Source organism: Pithys albifrons, chromosome 1 (assembly GCF_047495875.1).
Source record: "Pithys albifrons albifrons isolate INPA30051 chromosome 1, PitAlb_v1, whole genome shotgun sequence".
In the NCBI taxonomy this organism is placed as follows: Eukaryota; Metazoa; Chordata; class Aves; order Passeriformes; family Thamnophilidae; genus Pithys; species Pithys albifrons.
In genome coordinates, this window is record NC_092458.1 from 27,175,465 (window position 1) to 27,181,464 (window position 6,000).

Sequence of the window (6,000 nt, forward strand, 5' to 3'; positions counted from 1 at the left end):
CGGTACATTATTCCTACATCATGAATACTGTTTTTCTCTAAGCCAGCAACACATACTGACATCGTGGTTTTCACAGCAATAAGTATGTAAGAGACAGGCTATTATAAGAAAATTAATCCTTCCTTTTTGTCTCTTAAAGATACATGGGCAGGGAATGGTTGTCAGTAGCACATACTGTAAGAGCTACCAGAAAAAGTACAAAGTGATAACAGCTTGTCCGGAAAGATTATCTTCACCAGAAGACTGCCTGATAGCTATTTATAAACAACTAAGTTTTAACACTTGTATTTTTTGTCAATTCACATTCAGTTTAGATGTTGAAAAGAGAGATAACTTCTTTTGGCAAATTGGCTGTTAGGAAAAGATTCCAACCCCCCCCCCCCCTTCATTTTCATTAATTAGCATGTTTTTTCCAGTGGTTACTTGCTCTATTTCTTTCTAAAATCATTGACAGTTCTGAGGGAAGTTTCCTCTCTCTTGTCTTTGGGTATACTTTTCTTCTTCTTTACATGAAAATTTATTTTTAATTCTGAAAGAAATTATACTTTGACCTTATTACAATCAGCAATTTAGGCCACTGTCTAGTTCTCTCTGAATTTAATTAGATAAAAATAAACACATTATCAAATTCCTTATGAATTGTCAGTAAAATTTTCCTTTCTTTCTTGTGTAGTTTCTCTCTTAGAATATTATATTTTGGACTACAAACATCTGAAAAGTAAATTATGAGGAGCTACACGGGAAACAGGTCTGAGTGCTGGCACAAATACTCATGAACTCTGGAAAGGTTACCATTATGTGTGGTTCAGTTCTATATTGCCTGCATATCCAAAAGTCCAGTTAGAGAGAAATCTGTATACTCAAGTCTGCAGGAGCAACCAGAGAAAGAGTTACATTCAAGGACCACATATAAATTACTAGAGATTGGATAACAGAACAAAAGGAAATGTATGTAATTTCATTTCCCTGAATCAAATACTCTGACTTCATTACCAGTATGATTAGGGGTAATGATCTTTTTCTTACATTTAGTTGCTGGTTTATAATTGCTACCAAGAGGCTATAAAAATACAATGTTGTGTCAAAAAAGTTGGATTCAGAAAAGGGACTTAATGCCTCCCTCTAAAGTTAGACTTCAGAGGAATTTAAGCACTTTGTTCCAAATGCTTAGCACAGGACTAGACTACTTCTCAAACTTTTCCAAAGCCTGAGGGCTGCTGGTCCTCTAGTTCCATGTTTAATTTCTCCATGTGTCTCATGTTCTACTTGTGTGTGTGCCTGATACCTGACAGATCTCTGTGACAGAGAGGCTTGCTGCCTTTTTTGCCTGATTGAATCGCAGAAACTAGGCATCTGTTTCATTTTGCTTAACTTCAAATGTTTACAATTCAAATAGCTACAGTGGAAGCAGGAGACACTTTTAGCAAACAGACCTCTGGTGAGCATATTAAAGTGTGCCCTAAAAGACCAGCTCAGACGTAGCCACCTTCTCTGTAGATGTCTGTCTAGACAGACATGTCCAATTTCATGGCAATTATCTTTCACATGCCTCCTTAGTATGTCCTCTCCTGCACAAATGACAGTGGTTCCACCACTTTGTTTTTTTCAGAGGGGAAGGTCTCCTTTTACACAATAGCTCGGTGCCTAGTACAGAACTCTGCAGTCTGGGTTTTCCTGACTTCCTTTGTCTTACCAAATGGGGTAGCTGAAAAGTCAGAACCCTTGCTCCTGGAGTAATAATTCACAGAACAGACATGGATCACTTGGGGATGAGCTGACTGTAGCTGATGCCACTTAGATGATATAGCAGGCAAATGACATTTCTGCTATGATTTTCATTCTAATTGATTTCCCTACTATGATTTCTGTTTTTCTACAGACTCTCGAGGAAAAGAATCATGTTATTGTTTACCCTGGGTGGGACTCAATACAATATTTTGATATTTCCTGAATATATCTGTTTTTCACAGTAGACTTCCTAGATTTCATGAAGTTTCCAATTTTCCTCTCTTCCTGGTTACAAAAAGACCTCTTGAGAGGAGGGATTTAGATGTACATATACACAAAAATACTATTACACAAAATTATTAATAAACAAATCCCTCAAAACTTGTCAGAATTTAAATTGCCACATTCATAGCCTTAGAATCCTTAATGAAGAAATCTCATATGGTTCCATCTCATGTTGTCATGCACATTCTTGCCATAGGACCTCTGCTTCAGTTGCTGCATGAGGTAAACTATGCTCAAGGAGTGAATTGGGACTGTCAAGAGAATTAAGCCATTTTCTAGGAGTATTCCTCACTTGCATGAGATTCTAGTAGGGGTCTGTAAGTAGACAATGAAAGAAAAGATGGCAATAAGTGTAATTTTGGCTTTGTTATTAGCACAGTTAATGTTCATATAGGAGAAGTGGATATAGCTTGCTACAGACTCCCAAGCTAATACACTGAAGGTAGTAAGATATTTCCAAAATATCAGTGAATGTGTGGCTTTCTGTTTTCTGGATGTTAAAGTCACAAGACCAGGAGTATGATTTACAGAAATGCTCAGTGTTGACTGTTACAACTGTCATGAACACAAACTATGTAGGTTTGGGACTTCAAGGAAGGAGCCAGCATTACATAGCACTTTAGATTCATTCTATACACCATTGACTTGCTGTCTTTCAGCAAGCAGATCATTGTGTCTTTCTGCTTCAGTCTATCAAATGGGTTTAATGACACTCTTCTAATGTGTATATAGGAATGACACTCTTCTAGTGTGAACATAGGAGGATTGTGACCATAAATTCATTAATTCTTATAGTACACTGATATACTAGATTTGCAAGCATCAGCACAAATCCCATGAGGCAACCAGTAGCTCTGTATTCAATGCAATGTTCAGAGGATGTGCAGTAAATAAAGCATGAGGATAAAGAGAAATATTGGGCAACCGCTGTATTCAGTGAACACTCTGCACTGAATAAAGCTGGGGTCCTGTGGAAAAAAAAAGATACATAATTAAAGAATGTATCATTATGTGTATACACATGGGAGTAGAATCATATAGCATAGTAAATGCCAGTAATGGCACTTCCTGACTTTTGGCTGTTTAGTGAATTAATGAACATTTTTATTTCAGCTTTAAGAACCTTTTCCTTAAACATTTACATATGCAGTGGTCTCTAGTTATCTCTTTTCAAATTAAAACTAAAAAGCCTGACTGCATACACTGTAGAACCATTAGGAGTGTGACACTGGGCTCTCTGCTGAAGTCTAAAGATCTCTTGATTCACCAAAGAACCTATGGGCATAGGAAGAGAAAGATGATTACAGTGTTTGAAGCTTACAAAGGACTTGGACAAATGAACTACCTGGCACCAAATGTATAGAAGACTTCATTTTATGGGTATTGGAGCCCACTGTTAGGAGGGATGCTTGAGGGAAAGGGCATTAGGGCCTCTTCTGATTAGAAATCAGTTAAGAGGCGTGTACTCAGCTACTATAAGATTTCAGTGCATCTTGAGTCTCTGTGCAATATTATGGGTATGAAAGGCTCACAGATAATAACTGTGGCCAAGAAACTGTGAATTCACCTTAGACAAATTTATATTTTTACTTAGGAGCAATAGTCCCAATAGTTATCTATCCAGATGCATCCCAGTGCAACCCACATATCATGAAATATTCTTCATAATTACTTTTGATCTGGTACCGGATATATAATTGTTCAGGACATAGAAAGCTCCAGGCTGCAAGCAGAAGCTCGACTAGCTCCAAGCAAGGGGAAATGCAGAAACTGGACAAATCTGAAATGATTTCATTAGATATTCAAGCTGAGATGAATGAATGTTTTATCATCGGTTGACAATGAAGTCTTTCTTCAAGGGCTAATTTAATTTACTTTAGATCATGTTTACCAAGGGCTACTAACATGTGTATGGATATTTGTGGATGAACTGACTTTTCTGTATGAGTGCCTTAGAACTACTGATCATCACAAAAGTTTGCAGGAGCTGCCTGCTGTTATTAATACAGAGAGAATGCTACTGCTCTTCCTTTAGTTACTGTCTTTATTATAAAGAGAAAGCTGTAGTGTTGATAAAATATTGAACCATTTCTTAGTGTGGTAGAATTAGTATAGAGTCCGATTTTCTGGGAATGGTTATTTCTTGGACTCATACTCTTTTTCTTTAGCATTTGAGACTTGCACTTACACAGGTACAAATAACTTTTGTTGACCACTGATGGGCAGAGGTATGTTTGCTGGTATAGATAGATGTTTGTGCCATTGGAAAGTCCTGCTTGTGGGAGCCAGGGATTGAACTAGGATGTTGTGCTCATGGAAACCTTTCTGCTTATCAGAGAGGCACATGGTTCATATATCAGTCCCTTAGGATTGTTTGTCCCTTCATCCTTGTTGCTAAAGAATTAGGTATGGATCATTTGGAAATACAGCATTTGGAAACAAAGCATATCTGGGCCTTGAATGGTGTCTAATACCTTTTCTTTGAGAAGGGTTCAGTATTTTATTCATGGAGAAGAAGAGAGGAGACTTTTTTTACCATGAATACTCTTACTGAGTAAATTAAACACTAGAAGACAGCGTGAGGTCTGGAATAATTTTGCAAAATAATGGAGAATAAGGGAGAAGATGCTGTTGAGTTCGAATCACTTATCTCCTTTAAATTTTCAAAAAATTTTCAAAACTATATTCATCTCAAGAACTAAAGAAAAGCAGGTTCTCAGGTCTATTACTGTAGATGTCTGTTTCTGGGATTCACTCACTTTACCTTAGACCCTATAAGTTTTGCTGTTGCAGAAAGGGATAGCTTTTCCTGGCAAATGAGAGTTTCTCTTAGATTGTTTTAATTGCTTTGATTTATCTGCATTCTTAGTTCATAGAATGGTTTGGGTTGGAAGGGACCTTCAAGATCACCTAGTTCTATCTCGCCTGACATGTGCACGGACACCTTCCACTAGACTAGATTGCTACAAGTCCAATCCAACCAGGCCTTGAACACTCCCAGGAATGGGACATCTGCACACTTCTATGGGCAACCTGTTTCAGCACCTCATTGACCTCACAGTAAAGCATTTCTTCCTAATATCTAATCTAATTCAGTTTAACATCATTAATTCTTGTCCTGTCACTACATGTCCTTGTAAAAAGTCCCTCTTCAGCTCTTGTTAGCCCCATTTAAGTACTGGAAGGCTGCTAGAAGATCTCTCTGAAGCCTTCTCTTCTCCAGGCTGAACAACCCCAAGCCTCTCAGCCTGTCTACATAGAAAAGGTGCTCCAGCCCTCTGGCCATTTTTTAAGCCTTCCTCTGGACTTGCTCCAACAGGTCCACATTCTTTTTAGGAGCTGGCTGCAGTACTCCCGGTGAGGTCTCACAAGGGCAGAGGGGAAAAATCATCTCTCTTGACTTGCTGATTGTGCTGCTTTTGGAGCAGCCCAAGCTACCTTTGGCTGTCTGGGCTGCGGGTACACATTGGAGCTCATGTTGAGCTTGTCATCAATGAACATCCCCAAGTCCTTCTCAGGACTGCTCTCCATCCATTCTCCATGCAGCTGGTATTTGTGCTTGGGGTTCTTCTGACCCATGTGCAGCACCTTGCACTTGTCCTTGTTGAACTTCATGAGGTTTGTGTGGGCCCACCTCTCAAGCCTTCCAAGATCGCCCTGGGTGACAGAGTGAGTTACTTATTGGTGCTTTATGGCTTTTATATGGATTTTTGCTTTATACCGAATCTTGCTTAGTAGCTCTAATCCATGGTGGTCTTTCTATAAATAGTCTAAAGTCAGATTGTGTAAGTTTTCACAGTTTCCTGAAAAATGATGATGGGGTCTATCACTGTCCAACCAACACTGAATTTTGGAAAAGTAACAATACGGTTATCATGGCCCACAGCGCAGCTAGGACACAACTTAGTCTAGTCCCAGTCTTTCACTTGGGCTGTAATCTATGAAGTTTATATGGCCTAGCAAGTTATATCTTCTTGTTCTAGGTGT